Source organism: Neofelis nebulosa, chromosome 15, assembly GCF_028018385.1.
Source record: "Neofelis nebulosa isolate mNeoNeb1 chromosome 15, mNeoNeb1.pri, whole genome shotgun sequence".
Taxonomy (NCBI): Eukaryota; Metazoa; Chordata; class Mammalia; order Carnivora; family Felidae; genus Neofelis; species Neofelis nebulosa.
Window position 1 is genome coordinate 41834798 of NC_080796.1, and position 17986 is coordinate 41852783.

The 17986-nt window shown below is 41.6% G+C and overlaps 1 long non-coding RNA gene across 1 annotated transcript; it reads right to left on the reverse strand.

The window, feature by feature from the left end:
• Positions 1–5957: 5957 nt before the first annotated feature.
• Positions 5958–7071, reverse strand: LOC131496145 (uncharacterized). Its single transcript, XR_009254345.1, has 2 exons — positions 6933–7071; positions 5958–6150 (listed from the first exon to the last, which is right to left on the reverse strand). It is a non-coding gene; the product is annotated as an uncharacterized LOC131496145 (long non-coding RNA).
• Between the last annotated feature and the right edge of the window lie 10915 nt (positions 7072–17986).

Below are 17986 nucleotides of genomic sequence, written 5' to 3' on the forward strand. Positions count from 1 at the left end.
CAACATTCTTTTTATTGGGACCAGTTGGCAAAGATTTCTTCTAAAGAGAGGACGCTGAATTAGGACCTTTGGGAGGTGCTTAGGGAATCCAGCTGCTTCTGATGTCAACAGTTGACTCAAGTCTTCAGAACTGATCTTCCTGAAACTAGCTGTGTGTTCTCAGTGAGTCACTCTGCCCCTTAAGGCCTCATTCCCACTTTGACTTAGAAAGAGCATGGAGTGGAAATGCAATAGTCTCTGCAGAGCTTTCCAATTCCAAAATGGTAGGTTTGTGTCAGTAGGTCGACAACATTTTTAAAAAATAGCACATAGGTCTATGACTTTGGCAGAGGTTAGGGCACATGGCTGTCACTCTGTCCCAGAAACCATACAATGACTAAATCAAAGACGTTTAATAAACTGAGGTGCACATAGTATTCCGAAGCGCATTAAGAAGGTGCCGAAACTTGTGTTCAAGACTCTATGATCTACGACGGAGGTGTTATGGGACAAGTGCTATGAGAATACCAGAGCCAGTATAGTGGGGGGTGGGATCAAAAAGAGAGAAAAGACCATGGCCACCAGGGTGGAGGAGGCCAACGGCCTAGTGATTCAGCTAAATATGACGAATGAATATCATCAGTGCAATAGGGAAAAAATATGAGAGGTGATAAGGATGCGATGAGCACATGGTTGCAGTCAGAACAAGGTTAGTTGCTTCCAAGAATAGTAAGGTTACAGAGAAGATGGGGGAGTGAACTACAACCATGGAGGAAGTGGTGAAGAGGGCAAGAGATGGTCTGGCAAGAGACGTGAGAGCCTGAAACACAAGGCTTCTTCCTCTTCTGCTACTCAGAAGCGTTGATGGACTGTTGAACATCTTCAGCAGAGAAGTCCAAGGACAGGTTGGACGTCGTGTGCAAGATGCCGCAGCGAAGGTGACCGTGAGCAAAGACCCAATTTTACTATCTATGCAATAGTTCAGGCTGTTAAGATTGGAGAATAGAAATGTCTTTTCGTCTTCAAACTAATAAATCTATAATGAGGAAATAGCCTTGTTACTCTATAAAACCCCTGACACGATTACTATAGCCATTGAAGTGTCTGCGTCTGTTCTGATCAAAGAAGTTTCAAAGGAAGAACTCACAGAATTCGGTGACTGATTAGATAAGGAACAAGTGGGGAAGAAAGTGTTCAAGATGACTCAGAAGTTTGGTGTCTGTGAGACCAGGGGCCCTGTTTAGAAGAACTATCCATTCCAAAGTCAAGGGAAGGATTCAGGGAAGGAATAGCAAATTTGGCTGCACACTTGTTGAATTTAAAATGCTTGGCAGGTGTCTGTGTGCAGATGCACAGCATGGGATGGACACATGGGCAGACTCAGTTGGAGCCTGGATGAGATATGGCTACAGGCAGGGTGACCAAGGGAGACAGTGCAAACCAAAACTCAAAGAGGCCCAAAGGGTGAGCCTTGGGTACTCCCCACAACCACACTGAACTGAGTTCAGACAATAAAGCAGAAGGAGAGGGTAGTGGAAAAGGAAGGAGGGTAGTGCAATTTCCTTAAAGCCCAGGGATATGACACACTGAGCCAAATGTTATCATTCCAGTTATAGGTGAGGCAACTTGTGTTTAGGGAAGTTAAGTAACTAGCCCCAAACCACAGGGTTTGTGGAGGTGGAGCTAGGCTTAAGATCTTACCCCTTCTGGTACATTGCTCAGGCATCGCCTCCTCCAGGAAGCCTCCCTGCTTACGACATCAGACCCGGTCCCTTCCTCTACCCTCCCAAAGTACTCTGTGCGTCCGTCAGTCTTCCAGTCTAAGACATCTGTCTGTTTCATACTCGCATTCAGAGCTCAGCCTAGAATTATTCCCAACTAATCTTGACATGGCCAAGGAAAAACAAACAAACAAAAAACCTTTTAACCGAGGTATGTTTGCAAATGAGGGCAGTTGTACTTTGCAGAATAAGTGTGGTGCATTTTTGAAAAACAAATTAGCAGACTCCTATTTTTCGTAAGGAAAGTTTAATTCTCCAGGAATTCACTAATCAAGTTATCAGTGTACTTCATCAAATACAGTATTTTTTTTTTTTTTCCTCACGAGGTAAAGGGGTAGCGGGACCTAGTAAAATGGCCTCCTCTCATGTGATATCTTCACCTGACTTGATGGCATCTTGCCTTCCCTCTGGCTTCCTGGTATGTGAGGAAAGGCTCACGGGCCAAACGGAAGGGCAATGCCTGACTCACACGAGCAAACGCTTCTTTGCCAAGCCCTAATTTTCTGAGATTGCAGTGAATTTTTGCCAAAGTGGAGGAAGTGGTGGCAGGAGCCAGAAAACTTACGTGGGGTGTATGTGTGTGTATGTATTTGTGTGTGTGTGTGTGTGTGTGTGTGTGTGTGTGTGTGTTGTGTATGTATGTGTGTAAATGTGAGCGTATGGTGTGTGTGGGTGTATGTGTGTGTGTGTGTGTGTGTGTGTGTATGGTGAGTGACAACATAGCACTGGGACTGAACGGGCAGGTTTGAGAGTCTAACTGACTTAGGCGGAAATACTGACTCCATTGCCCTCTTCCTTTCTGTATGGCTTGGTTTTCAAACTGCTCCGTACCACACATTCCTCATTCTTAAAACAGGTGTGATAGTATTACCCACCTCATAGAGTTTCCGTGAAGGATACATTCGATGATATATGTAAAGCATTTGGTACATGGCATGGCCCACTGTAAATACCCAAGAAATAGTAACAATAATTGATGGCAATGATGGCCATGAATGAACACATCATATACCAGAACTTGCCCACTTTTCATGCAATCTATAAAAAGGGACGTGTCGTGATGCAGAATCTGAAAAAAAAAAATCTATAAAAGAAATGGAAAATGTCCAAAGGAGATGCTAATAGAGTTGAGATCATTCGGTTATTCTCCATTCTCTCCCCACCCAATGGAATGTGTTCTTTGGCAAAGATTAGATGATTTGCAAAGTGTCCAGATTTGTTTACACATTGTCCTCTTTCCCTCCCTCCAGTCCATCTGCATTTTGTTTGCCTTGACTTATGATCTTTCAGATTAAGAAGAACTGCACTCATGAGAATCGTGTAAGGGTGGGGACAGAAGAAAGAAATTTGCCTTTAAGGATCACATACCGTGTGCTCTTAGTTTGAGACCAACCCTTCCTGCTCAGCCATTACATCAGTGCCATTTTTAAACTATTATAACATCCATTTTCACTTGATGAAACAGAGGTTCAGATGGGGAAATGACCGGACCAAAGGATATAGATAGCAAAGCCAAGATTTGAACCCAGGTCTAAGTAGCTCTGAAATCATGCTCTTTCCACTACGTGTGTCCCCTTATAGTTGTTGGTGCATAATTAAAACTAAATGTTTCCTTGATATTTCTCTGGAGTATTCATTAATGGGTAAATATTCTCCTAACACTTCTCTCTCAGTTGTCAAATCAAAGCCATTTACCCAAATGATGAGCACTTCCCTAGGATAAATTGTAATTTCTTGTACAAAACCAAATAGTCTGCTTTAAAGAAGGCAATTTACCTGAAAAAAAAAACCACAATAGTTGCAATTACTCTTGAAAATGCTACTCTCTTCCTTGAAGGGGACCTTGAAGGTCCCCATCTATTACCACCTCCATCTCTAATCAAAGACTTCTGCGATACCCTTTATTGCCCTCTCCTGAATGCCAGTCCTTGTGTTTCAGAGCACTTGGACTCTCCTTTGGTACTTTCTTAGTTTGTTCTGCCATATCTAGGCCAACTGAGGCTCAAATCTAAATCCCAGGGAGATATGAATTTATTGAGGGCAAGTGTAATGTTGAGTTTTATCTTTGTGTCTTTTACTCTCCAGTGCAATACCATGCCTAATGGAGGCCCTGAATAAATGTTTGTGAAATTGTAGTTATTGGTCTGCCTTCTTTGTGACCCTAGAACTTACTCCCTCACTCAATCCTGTCATCCTGCAGACAGGATCCTGCATTAGCACTGAAAGCATTGTTTCAACCTTTGGCTCTTTTTGTCTCTTGCTCTATGGTTTAGGTAAACTCTCCCTGACCTCTAGACCAGATCTGAATTTTAATAGGTAGAAAAGAGAGGAACCAGTTTCCCAGAATAAAAGACCTAGATAAGATGATTTTGAGTTTATATAGGAAATATATGGAAGTGAGTTCACTTCCATATTGTCATCATCTTTGTCTCTAATTCAAACCTGCTTTACCTCAAAGAATGGTACCATTCTCCACCCATACCTAGGTGCCTCCACATCTGTTGCCTGAAGACCTTTTGCGAAAGAAGGTATTGGAATGACCAAAAGAAGCACAACGGGGGGGGGGGGGGGGGAAAGAAGCACAACGGGGAGAAAAAGTCTCAACATGATTATTCATCAGGGAAATGCAAATCAAAAGCACAATGAGACTCTACTGAACACCCCCTAGAACAACTAATATTTAAAAAGACTGAAAAAAATCTAGGTGTTGGTAAGGATATAGAACAGCGGAAACAACTCTCATGCATTGCTAGTGAGAATGTAAGAAAATACGACCACTTTGGAGAACACTTTGGTGACTTCTTATAAAATTAAACAGATACTTTATGACTCAACAATTCCATTTCTAAGGATTGATGCAGGGAAATGAAAACCTGTCTACAAAAGACTTGTGCGAAGTGTAACGGCCACAAGTGGAAACAATTCAAATGTCCATCAGCAGCTGAAAGGATAAACAAATTGTGATGCTTCCATACATTGAAATTTCCATACAACTACTCAGCATTGAAGAGACACAAATTAGCTACATATACAATATGGACAGATCTTAAAAACATGCTGAGCAAGAGAAGCTAACTCGATGAGAATACATACCATAGGGTTCCATTTATGTGAGGTTCTAGAACAGACAAAACCAATTTACAATGGCAGAAATCAAACTAGTGGCTGTCTAGAATAGGGAGTCCAGAGGGGTGGGAGGGATGACTACACAAGGGCAAGAGGGACCTTTTAGGGACAACAAAAATATTCTCTATATTGATTAGGTTTGGGTTACATTACATGTGTATGAATTTATCAAAACACATCAAACTGAAAACTTTAAACATCCATTGGTAGATGAATGGATAAGGAAGATGTGGTACCTATATACAGTGGAATATTATGCAGCCATAAAAAAGGATGAGATCGTGACATTTGTGGTCACACGGATGGACCTAGAGGGTATCATGCTAAATGAAATATGTCAGACTGAGAAAGACAAATATCACGTGATTTCACTCATATGTCGAATCTAAAATAAATAAATAAACAAACAAACAAACAAACAAAAAGCACAATCAGAACTATAAAGGCAGAGAACAAACTGACGGCTGCTAGAGGGGTTGGGGGGGGGATGGGCAACATGGGTGAGGAGTGGGAGATACAGGTTCCCAGGTATGGAATGAATAAGTCGTGGGAATAAAATCCATAAAGAATGTAGTCCCTGATATTGTCATAATGCTGTATGGTGAGAGATGATATCCACACTTGTGAACATAGCATAATGAATAAACTTCTTGAACCAATGTGTTGCACACCTAAAACTAATGTTAACATTGTGTGTCAATCTTACTCGATTTAAAAAATGTATGTTTTTAATGTTTCTATTTGTTTCATGTAAATTACACCTAAAGTTGATTGAAAACCATAAAATGAGATCAAAGACTTCACTTCTGGAGTTTGTGGGCTTTAGCTACAAAGATCCAAATAAGCCATCATGCCAAGGGTAGTGCAGTCAAACATACCTTTCCCCTTTTTGCCTCCTAATTTAGTAGATCAGTTTTAAGTAGTATTAACCTTGCTTGTGAAATAACCTTAGCCTATATGGAACAATGTTAGTGCATTTTACTGGCTTCCAAAAAAACTGAATTGTTACATATATACCAGGAAATTGATAGGACAAAAACAATTTTTTTTTTAATTTTTTATGTTTATTTGTTTTTGAGAGAGACAGAGACAGAGACAGAGTGCAAGAGGAGGAGGGGCAGAAGAAGGAGACACAGAATCTGAAGCAGGGTCCGGGCTCCAAGCTGTCAGCAGAGAGCCTGATGCGGGACTCGAACGCACAAACTGCGAAATCCTGATCTGAGCCAAAGTTGAACACTTAACCAACTGAGCCACCCGGGTGCCCCTAAAAATAATTACAAGCATGTTAGATCAACCTTTTGATTTGGATGGCATAATGTTGGTTGTTAACTATATTCTGAGAGGCACAGGGTCAGATCAGAATGCTCACTGTTGCCAGGACAACCAGGGGACCTTCCAGTGTGACTTCCACCAAAGAAGAACCAAAGAGATTCCATGATCCAGATGGTTTCAACCCCAGTCTGCTCTTAACACTCCAGCTGAGTATGTTTTCAGAGCTAGTGAGGAGAGTTTCTGGCTCTTTTCCCAATGACCTCTCCCTTGCTCAGTCCCCAGTAAACCTTGTGCTGGCACGATGCAGAGGACAGAAGTAATGACAGCAACAATTTAGGTATGCACAGGACTTTATTGCCCCTGGGGTGTTTTTCACTGACATCTCAGTTAATCCGCAGCTCCAGTCTGTGAGGTAGGTATCAGGACCATCTCCCAAGTGAATTTCAAGGATTACCTAACTAGTCCACAGTCGTACATCTGGTAATGATCAGGCTGAAACTTGAACCCAAATCATCTGACTGCAGATTTTGCGATTTGCGCGGCTCGCCACTCACACTTCCAACATACCGCAAAATGCAAAGCCGACCCCTACAGGCACCATCTATTAAAGGGTGCTGCATACCTAGTCTGGTTACTTGGCACCAGAATTTTCGCTATGAGAGCCAGGCGCTGCTAACTGGCTCCGGTATCTCTTCTTAATAACGTCTACCGTTTCTATAAGTTCAAAAATTTAAAACAACAACACGATGAACTAAGAAAAATTAACGACCATACTTCAGAATGTACGATGTCCATACTCCTAGTTAACTTAAGCGTCGATACATGTAAATACATTTAAGTGCAACACAAAACCACACAAATACAGATATAACTAGAGTGTGCCTCTGCCGTTCAAGATGAGCCCTAGTTGTGCTTCCTTAGATATTTTCTATGCTATGATTATTTCCCGAGAGTCATTATCAGTTGTCCTTCAGGGGCAGCAGTGTGGTTAGAAAACAGTCATTTTGATGCCTTGCTAAGGTTTTGCTGTTTAACTGTTTCACCCTCACTTAAATAGAAGTTATATTTAAACTGTTCACATTTCATTTTCCATTGGTTTCCTTAAAGGTTGTTATCTCGGAAAGTAGCCTAAGGAGGTAATTTACAATACAGAAGAAAGATTTTAAGCAAAAAGATACTACACTATGTAAGAAGAACATTTATAATGTGCTTACATATCATAGGTTAAATACCTTTTAGGACACAGGCTCACGTTACTGATGTTAAGAATTGCATTTCCAGGGGTACTTGGGTGGCTTAGTCTATTGAGCATCCGACTTTTGAGATCGGCTCAGGTCATGATCTCACAGTCTTGAGATCGAGTCCCACATCAGGCTCCATGAATAAAGCCTGCTTAGGATTCTCTTTCTCTTCCTCTGCCCCTCCCTTGCTCGTGCTAATACATGTGTGCTCTCTCTCTCTCTCTCCCAAAAAAGAGTTATGTTCACAAATATATTTGTAATGGATTATGAAATGCTTCATTAAAATGTTCATTATTCAAATAAGATGAAAATGATAAATTTTCACTCTTATGTGGATCCTGAGAAACGTAACAGAAACCCATGGGGGAGGGGAAGGGAAAAAAAAAAAAAAAAGAGGTTAGAGTGGGAGAGAGCCAAAGCATAAGAGACTGTTAAAAACTGAGAACAAACTGAGGGTTGATGGGGGGTGGGAGGGAGGGCAGGGTGGGTGATGGGTATTGAGGAGGGCACCTTTTGGGATGAGCACTGGGTGTTGTACGGAAACCAATTTGACAGTAAATTTCATATATTAAAAAATAAATAAATAAATAAATAAATAAATAAATAAATAAATAAATAAAAGAAAATGATAAATTTTGCACATAATATGATAATCAATCTAACTATGTATTAACACAGAAATAAGCTTTATATAAAAGACCTTGATGGGCGCCTGGGTGGCTCAGTCGGTTAAGCGGCCGACTTCGGCTCAGGGCATGATCTCGCGGTCCGTGAGTTCGAGCCCTGCGTCGGGCTCTGTGCTAACGGCTCAGAGCCTGGAGCCTGCTTCGGATTCTGTGTCTCCCTCTCTCTCTGACCCTCCCCCGTTCATGCTCTGTCTCTCTCTGTCTCAAAAATAAATAAATGTTAAAAAAATTAAAAAAAAAAAGACCTTGAAAAAAATAAACCAAAATGTTAACTATGGATATATCTGGAGGGTAAGCTTACTGATTTTTTTTCTTCTTTCTACTTGTATTTATTTTCCATATTGAGCATATATTACTATTTATTCTAGAAATCTTTATTTTCATTTCATTTTATTTTTTTAAGTTTCTTTATTTTGAGAGAGAGAGAATGAGTGAGAGAGAGGGAAAGAGAGACTCTCAAGCAGGAGGCATATTATGAGGGCAGAGCCTGACTCGGTTCCATCTCACGACTGTGAGACGTGACGTGAGCAGAAGTCAAGAATCAGACGCTCTACCAACTGAATCACCCAGGTGCCCCTTTTTATTTTCATCTTAAAAGAAACCCTATCAGCTGATTGAAAACCATAATTGCAAAACATTTGATTATTCTGGGGTATGAGTGGCTCAAATCTAGTATTTTGAATTCAATTATTTTTTTAATTTTTTTTAACGTTTATTTATTTTTGAGACAGAGAGAGACAGAGCATGAATGGGGGAGGGGCAGAGAGAGAGGGAGACACAGAATCCGAAGCAGGCTCCAGGCTCTGAGCCATCAGCCCAGAGCCTGACGTGGGGCTCGAACTCACGGACCACGAGATTGTGACCTGAGCTGAAGTCGGACGTTTAACTGACTGAGCCACCCAGGCGCCCCTTGAATTCAATTTTTTAAGAAGCAGGTATTCTACTTGAGCTTCTTACAACTTAACTGTATTTTAATAATATCTGTTTCATACTTCCTAGTTTGAAAGTCTTTCCCCTTAGTATCCTACAGTTGAGAATTACTCTGATATGATTTTTTGCGTTTAATACCCTGGCCTTCTATGGGATAGTCACCTGGGCGCTCTGCGTATGAGAAGAGTCCTTGGGGTGTAACTACGTTGCATAGCTTTCCTACCTATTCCCCCATTTTCAGCACAAACTCTCACCCTTACCTTCAGAGGTTCTTGGTGCCCCCAATTTCTCAGCTTTTCTGAGGTTCTTCAGCATAAACAGACGTGCTTCTCCCTGTGGGGGCACTTAGGTTTCTCCTCTTCGCTAAATCAGTAACCATTCAAACATCTTACCCACTGCCTTTCTCTTATGTTTTTATGCCTTTGAAGAAAATTACTGTCGTTTCAGTGGCACCGGGGAAAGAAGAGAAATAAACATGAATATTCATTTTGCATCATTTTAAACTAGAAGTCAGTGTCAGTATAAATATATTTATGTAGAGTTTAACCATTTCAGGTGATGTTATTATCACCTAAAGAACAGACACCGATTTATCAGCCAATATTTATGAAGCACTTAGCTAGGAACTTTGAAAAAACTGGATGTCAACTTAAAATCCAGAACAGAGGCATAAGTTGAAAACTCTTTGTTCCCAGGGGAGGAAAAAAAACACATCCAACAAGTAAGGCAAACCGTAGATCAGCTCTTTCCTTTTAAATGGCTTGGATACCCTGAATATTACCTACAATGCATCAAAGGCCTAAAACGGCCTCTGGAAAGGTCATTACCTTGTGAGTTATTAAAAAAAATAATCTTGATGGGCACAGGGTGATGTATGGAAGTGTTGAAATGCTCTATTGTATGCCTGAAACTAATATAACACTGTATGTTAACTAACTGGAATAAAATTTTAAAAAAGGAAGAAAATCTTCAGGGTCTAGCCATGTCTGTAAAAAAATCACATGAAAAATTGCTAATTCAAAGTCCAGGGTCTAATGGACGTAGCAATGCTTCAGAGAGTAGACAGAACTAATTTTTATTCATTAGTTTAGCAACTGTTTATCATGTGCTCACTTTGCACCAGGAATTGGGATTGTTGGTCCTTTGATGTGAGGATTTCCCCGGGATAAAGTAATAGGGCTCCTTGGGGAGCCTTCCTTCTCTAAAGCAGCCAGTCCAGAAGGGTTGCCAGGGATCACAAGGACTGGATCCGTGGACAGAGCACTAAAGTTCTTACTTGTTGTTGAAGTTGCCACTGTTTCAATTATGGGATGAGTCTAAGCTTCCAAAAGGGGGCTCTAAATTAAGAATTTTTCTGGAATGATAACAGCATGTACTTAACAAACAAATCAAGTTCTTTGAGAAATGTCAGTAGTTTTAATCTAGTAGCTGAAATGATATAGTTTTCTATTCCTCATGGACCAAGACCAACATGTTTAAAAGAAATGTAAGTTCTCATGTGGATGTCGCAGTTTGAAGTCAATTCAGTCTTTATTTCTTCATTCCAAACCAAAATCCAATGGACTATTTCCAGAACACGAGTCCGTCAATGTCTCACCAATTATGGGTAGCAGCTTTAATTTCGCAACGTTTGCACCGAAGAAAATCTGAATATTGGTAGTGTTTCCAAAGGAAGGCTTTTCCGCTGTGGAGGATCTATAATGTCCATTGTGTTTTCAAGATGAGCAGATCAAATATACAGAGGTTGCAAGCTGGACCCGATGCTCAGTGCGCACTGTTAGCCGGGTTCCCATCCCCATCCAGCCTACGTCTCCTGCTCTAGGACATTCTCCCGGCACTTGTCTCCTCTCTTACCTGCATCATTAGCTTTTTCTCTCAGTTGGATCTTTCCTGCGAGCGTACACATGTACTCTTAGTTTTCTGATCTTCAAAGAAATACAAGTCCTCTTTTGACCCCCTTCTGCCTTCTGCCACTGCTCCATTTTATACCTCCCTTAGAACGTTTCAAAAGATTTGTATATACTCACTGGGTTTAGTTTTTCTCCTCCTTCTTAAGACTATTCTCATCAGGCTTTTTTGCCCAGCCCCCCAACACTCCACTAAAACTGCTCTTATCAAGGTCCTTAATGATCTTCACGTTGCTACACTTGATCTTAGCCAAAGGCCGAGAAGCGATGATCTTCACATTGCTAAATGGTCATTTCTTGGGACTGGCAACATCGTATGTCTTAGTTGACCTCTTCCTTCTTCTTAAAGCACTTTCTTCTCTTGGACACCACATTCGCCTGGTTTCTCTCCTATTTCACTGGCTGTGTCTTCTCGGTTTTTCTGGCTTCTCCTCATCTCCCCAGATTCTAAATACCGTGCTTTTGTGCTCAGTCGTTTGATGTGTTCCCGCCTCCATCAACACTTGCTTCCCTGATAAGATCTAGTCTAAATGGTATTATTTTCCAAATTGTATGTCCACTTTGGATCACCTCCCCTGCTGAATTCTAAGCATAAAATACCCAGTTGCCTAATTGACAACTTGGAGATTTTTTTTTTTTAATTTTTTAATGTTTTTATTTATTTTTCAGACAGGGAGAGACAGAGCATGAGCAGGGGAGGGGCAGAGAGAAAGGGAGACATAGAATCCGAAGCAGGCTCCAGGCTCTGAGCTATCCGCACAGAGCCCGACGTGAGGCTTGAACCCACAAACTGTGAGATCATGACCTGAGCCGAAGTCGGGCACTCAACTGACTGAGCCACCCGGGTGCCCCGACAACTTGGAGATCTAATAAGCATTCCAAATATAACAGGCAAAAAGGAAAATAAAAAGTCTCCTATTTTTCACTCCACCCCCAAGATCACAGTTTTCCCCATCTTGGTTAATGACAACCCATCCTTCCAGGTCAAGGCCCCAAATCCTGGGAGTCTTATTTGATGCCTCACTTTCTTTGACACCCTGCGTAGAATCTTGTAGCGGATTCTGTTGTCTCTACCTCCAAATACATCCCAAATTTGGTTCTGTCTCCCCCTCCCAGCCTTGTCATCTCTAGCCTGAGTTCCTGCAGTAGCTTGGTCTCAGGTCTCCTTATTCTTGCCCTGACTCTGTAGAAGTATGCTGTCAACAGAGCGAGCACAGAGTTCCTCCTCAGCTCAAACTCACCAGTGGCTCCCTATCTCACCCAGGATAATGGCCCAGACCTTCACCATGGCCAACAAGACCCGGTTGGGTCCTGTTCTCCACACTTGTCACCTCATCCTTCCGGACTCTTCCTCGAGGTCTCACTGCTTCTGTTGCACTGGCCTCTTTGAACTCGCTGGGAAGTCCTACCTAGGAGATGTGCGTTGTTCTCTTTTCTGTGAACGTGAAAGAAGCTACCCGAGCGGCTTGCTCCTTCGCTTCCCTAAGGCCTTCACTCAGACCTCCCTTTCCCAGTAAGGCATTTCTTTGCTATCCTCTTTTTTTTTTTTTTAATTTTTTTTTTTAACGTTTTGTTTATTTTTGAGACAGGGAGAGACAGAGCATGAACAGGGGAGGGTCAGAGAGAGGGAGACACAGAATCTGAAACAGGCTCCAGGCTCTGAGCTGTCAGCACAGAGCCCGACGCGGGGCTCGAACTCACGGACTGCGAGATCATGACCTGAGCCGAAGTCGGCCGCTTAACCGACTGAGCCACCCAGGCGCCCCTTTGCTATCCTCTTTAATATTGCAGCCCACTCCAACATTATCCAATCCACACTGTTGCTTTCTATTTCTTTCGTGCCTGCCTCTCCAACTAACATACCAATATTTCCCTCCTTCCCTTTGTTTATTTTATGTGTCTCCATGCTTGAATGTAAACTTCATCCAGGTCTAATTGAAACACAAGACCTACCACAGGGCTTGATCAAGAGTTAAGATTTCGATAAATATTTGAGGCAACAGAGGAGAGACTAGAAGAAGAAGACATAAACAGAGAGACTATCTTGATGTTGACTTCGCCTAAATTGTGTACCTGATATTCTTGTCTTTTCTTCTGAAAAGCACAGGTAATCTTTGACCACATCTCCTTTTTTTCTCATCTATGCCTTTGGAGTTCAGATTGCTCTTCTGTAATGTTCATTTAACTTGAACTTGAACTTCTTGGTCCACCTATGACTAGCAGACTAAGTGTGGATAATGCCGTGTATCTGTCACCCCTGCAGGGTGCTATGTTCCTGACACGCATCCGCGAGCCTATATTTAATAGCAAGTTAATACTTATTTTAACAACAGGAGCCAACTTAATGTTAACAACCCTCATAACTTCTATGAGCTCCCTAGTACCTCCCTATTATCACATAACAGCACATCCTCATTAAAGAAGCTTATAATTTTGAGAGGCAGCAGTTTTTACCCATTTCTTACCAACAGGTAAGCAGGCAGGGAAGGGAGAGAAAGAGTTGGCAACAAATGAAAACAGAACCCAGAGCTTTTGATTCCTGACTGCCTGCTCTAACTGAAAGCCCAGAACCGCCCCCCACCCCACCTTGGCCTACCAGGACCTGTGCGAAAATAAGCAAACAACGTTTTACCTCAAAGCTAGCTGAGTTCAGTTCTGTAAGAGACAGAGACACAGAGAAGCATTCTCTTTGAAATTTTTTTAAATGTTTATTTATTTTTGAGAGAGAGACAGAGTGTGAGCAGGGGAGCATCAGAGACAGAGGGAGACACAGAATCCGAAGCAGGCTCCGGGCTCGGAGCTGTCAGCACAGAGTCCGATGTGGGGCTCAAACCCACAAACCAGGAGATCAAGACCTAAGCCAAAGTCGGCCGCTCAACCGACTGAGCCACCCAGGTGCCCCAAGAAGCATTCTCTTTGAAGAGGGATTTCCCTTCAGGACTTTAGACTATGCAATACCTCTATTTTCTGATATTACCCTTTCCAACCAGTTTGTCTGCAGTTTCAGGAACCGTCCTCCAGCTTAAAGACCATGCTTGGGCCTCAGTTCCATGTGTGGCCTCGTGTGTGCGATCGCTATAATTCATAATAATTGATCTGACCCCATTGTGACATCATCGGCAAGGGGGAATTTTAATATTTCATACGTAAGTGTGTAAAGCTAACATGCCATCTGTGTGTGCTTTCACGAAGGTGTGTTGTTGGCTCCATTGGAGAACATGCAGAATGCCATCACTGGAATCTAGGAGTTTCTTGGGCCAGCGTATCAGACCTCGTACGAGGTTTTACAGTCCCTCAGTTGCTCTCCGTCTGAACAACTAGTTTCCAACCTACAACTACAACTCTCTTTGAATGTCAAAATCGAGATCCTTGGATGAAGGGCAGTTTTAGTTTTTAGGCTCTTTTGATTAAAGTTATATATATATATATATATATATATATATATATATATATATATCGCTAGAAAAAGCTACCATGAATTCAGACATACTTCAAAATTCATTTTAATTTATTAGCTAAAATGAATCTATACGCTTCTACAATTATAAGTTTATTAATTTGTCCTCCAGAAAATGGCTTCACCAAGCACAAAGATTCATAGAGGTCCTTACCATAGCTGCAGCCCGTCATCTGGGTCCACCTTCCCTTCTTGCCACGCTGGACCTTTTCTTTTCTTCTTCTTTCTGGCCTGGCTTACCTCTGAGATGTCCCTTCACCCCCATCACAAAACTACATTCTCTCTCGTTTCCTTTAGTTGCTCTTCAACACGTTTATCCTCCTTCCCAATGGCCAGCCTTCCGTATGTTCTTGGAAATTCAATTACTTCAGATTTAGCAAGCTTTAGTGAGCACCTATCATGTGCCAGGTACTATGCTAGGCGCCTCCATGCATTAATTGTGCGTAACCTTCACATAAGTCTTGTCCACAACACTTTGAAGATATTATTATTACCACCACTTTACGTAGAAGGATGTCGACGACTTGGTCAGGTAGCAAAGTTTCGCATTAGAAGACGCTAGATCCCACATATACCTCCAAGGCCTCTAGTTTTCCACAGTATAGTATTGGCCATGACATGTCTCAATGCTCTTGACGTTTAGGTGGATCCCACATCATGTAGCATTTGTTCTGTACCGATTTCCATTTTAGGTGCTGGCTGAAGGCAGCAAGAACAGGTTCCGCACACTGAGGTGCTTCTCTTCTAATAAGGGTAATAAAGTAAGGGATTTTTAAAAACATGACTCAGCACGCCCAAAAGTATTTTTTTTTTTAACCTTTAACACAAATGTTATTTCTCCACCTAAAGAAGTTAGTCCAGAAGAGTTCCCCTGATCCACCTACTAGGGATTTACTACCTGCACCCTCGTTTACAGATTCATTGAATAAAAGCAGTCAGAACCAAATTACAGAGATGCGATCGTTTTTTTCAAATCCAGTGCCTGCTAAACCTTGCCAGGAATACGGTGTCCTCTGTGGAAGGCTTTGTAACCAAGCAAACATGACATTGCTATGGCATTGTCTCTTGGAACAAAATAAGGCCCTCGGGTCTTTAGGGAGCGGAGGCCACTTTGGACTTCAGATCAGATTGGAGTCTAACGAAGCCAACCATAAGGTACACAACAGAAAGTACAGTCGTATTTTATATATATGCGAATGCACCCATGAGTATAAATGCTGTTTCCGCTGTTATTATTCTAAATGTGTTATTATTCTAAATGTGCGACAGCCTCTTCTGTTCTTGTCTTTTGACAGAAGAGTAGAACTTCAGCCTAAATATGTATTTGGGAAAGCAAGACTGACTTATGTGAGTAGAATAAGCCACTTAAACGAAAGTAAATAAGGCCAACAGGTAAAAAAAAGTTGTTTCTTCTGGCACGGAGGAAAGCTTGGGTGAAGAAGCGGTTAGGAACTGAGTGTGATTGCAACACAGTGAAAGTACTTTGCCATCTGAGGTTGGAAGTCGTTATTTAGGCATGAGCACGTTGGAAGACAAGCCATTGAAGACAACACAATTGGCAGGTGCATCGAATGGAGATTTTTTAAGTCTATGGGGAAATGATGTCAATAGAAAAGAAAGGAGGACATTTCTGCACCGCTGAAATTTCCATTTCCCTCTGAAGCAAAATTCTCCTAGTTCCCAGGCTCTTGTGGCCTAGGCACAAAGTCTTGGGCTGAGAATCAAGAAATGTGAGTTCTAGTATCAAATCTCATAGTGACAAGTAGGCTTACTTTAGGCAAGTCAACGAATAATGGAATGACAGTCTTAAAAGACACGTCAGAATTTTCTTAATCCATCACTTTACAGCAGCTGAAAAGGAGGGGGATCTGTCTGTGTGTTGGTTTTTCCACCCTGTCAAATGCATTCATCATTTCCCTACCTCCGTAACAGAATTGAGGCGAGTGTCCGATGAAATAGGAAGTTTGAGAGTGGTTTATCCCTGTGATCTTTCTTCCCTGGATTCCAGTGTTATTTATTGTTAGTCTCATCCTGTCTCCCTCCCTCTTCCTCTCCCTCCCTGCCTCCCTTCCTTCCTTTTTCTAATTGCCTAGTCTTTTCTTATTCCTTATACTGGATTTGTCTGCCTTTGACCTTACCTCAATTCTGAAGGCAAGAGCCTGAAACATATGTGTTGAGCATATACTAACAACTTAAATCCACTACGTAATTACTATGCATCAGACACTGGGCTACTGTATACAACAATCCAACAAAGGATAGCACTGATTTTCCTTTTCCATCTAAGGAGACTGAGAACCAGAGAAGTTTAATGGCTGCCCAAGAACACAGAATTAGGAAGTAGAGGAGAAGGGACCAGATTCAAACTTCTCTGGCTCCAAAGCCCTTATTCTTTGCACGCATACAGGCTTGATTAGGTTAAATGTGATCAGGGACAGTTAAGCATAATTATGACAACCCTTGAATTTCCCTCAGGAACCAAGGAGATAAAGCACAGGAAGAATCAGGAGGAAACAAAGAAAAAAAGATTCTTTTGATGTTATTGAAACCAACAGAGAACTGGAAAACCATTCATGTATCTCATATCCCCAAGGATCCGGAACAGGAAATTTTGTTCAACCTTATCTTCTATCCTTTCCTTCAGCCTAGCTAATGGCCTACCATATGTTCTCTGGCTATGTTTTTCATACCCAAATGAAGGCTAAATTAAATTTTTTTAGATCCACTGAATTTAATCACTGTCCGATAGTCTTCAGATCCTCTCACCTCTTCTCTCTCTCTCTGGCGGGAGGTGCAATGGACTTAGTCAGGGAACTGGTTCTAAAGGCTTGATTCCATAATGAGTGGAAAGCTACAAGCCATGCCCCCTGGGAGCACTTGAACCCCATTCTCTGCAGCTACTATGCTTTCATGAGGCACTGGCCACCAAGGATACCTGACATTAAAAACAGTTGCAGTTTTAAATGGCAAATCCTCCAGGAAAAGACTGTGTTTATACCTTTCTCCGATTTTTCTGCGATTTTTTAACTCTTTTTTAGTCCCTACTCTTTATATTACACCTGTCAGAAAAAGCACATTTCACCAGAAGAAAACTCTGAAGAACAAATAGTCTAAGTAAGTGAACCATGAACTCCTTCTGTTTTTAATTCATTCGACACATATTGATTGTCTACTGTATGCAAAGCTTTGTGTCGCGAACTTTGAATTGACGGGGGCGTTCAGGGTCCCGGAGAGACTGCCAGAGCTACATCACCTGCTCAGTCTCATCTGGGCTTTCCCAAACTTTCCTTTCTCCCACTTGCTGTTTGGTTTCTTCTGCTGTCTTATGTCCTACCCAAATTTTTAAAAAATCTGCTAGAGAGAAAGGCACCCATGTTGAAGATGCAAGGCTTTTGCCGGCAGGTGAGGCTCTATATTATGATAAAAAATATACCCATCATCTCATCCCATGGTTTGTACTGGTTTTAGTTTTCCTAAGAGGGCTAGTCTTTTATTTATTTGTTTACAACACCCATTTTTTTTTTAAAAAGATCAATACAAATTAGAATTGAGATACATTTTCATGTTAATATGTTTGGAACTCACTGCTGGCCATTTCTCACTTCTC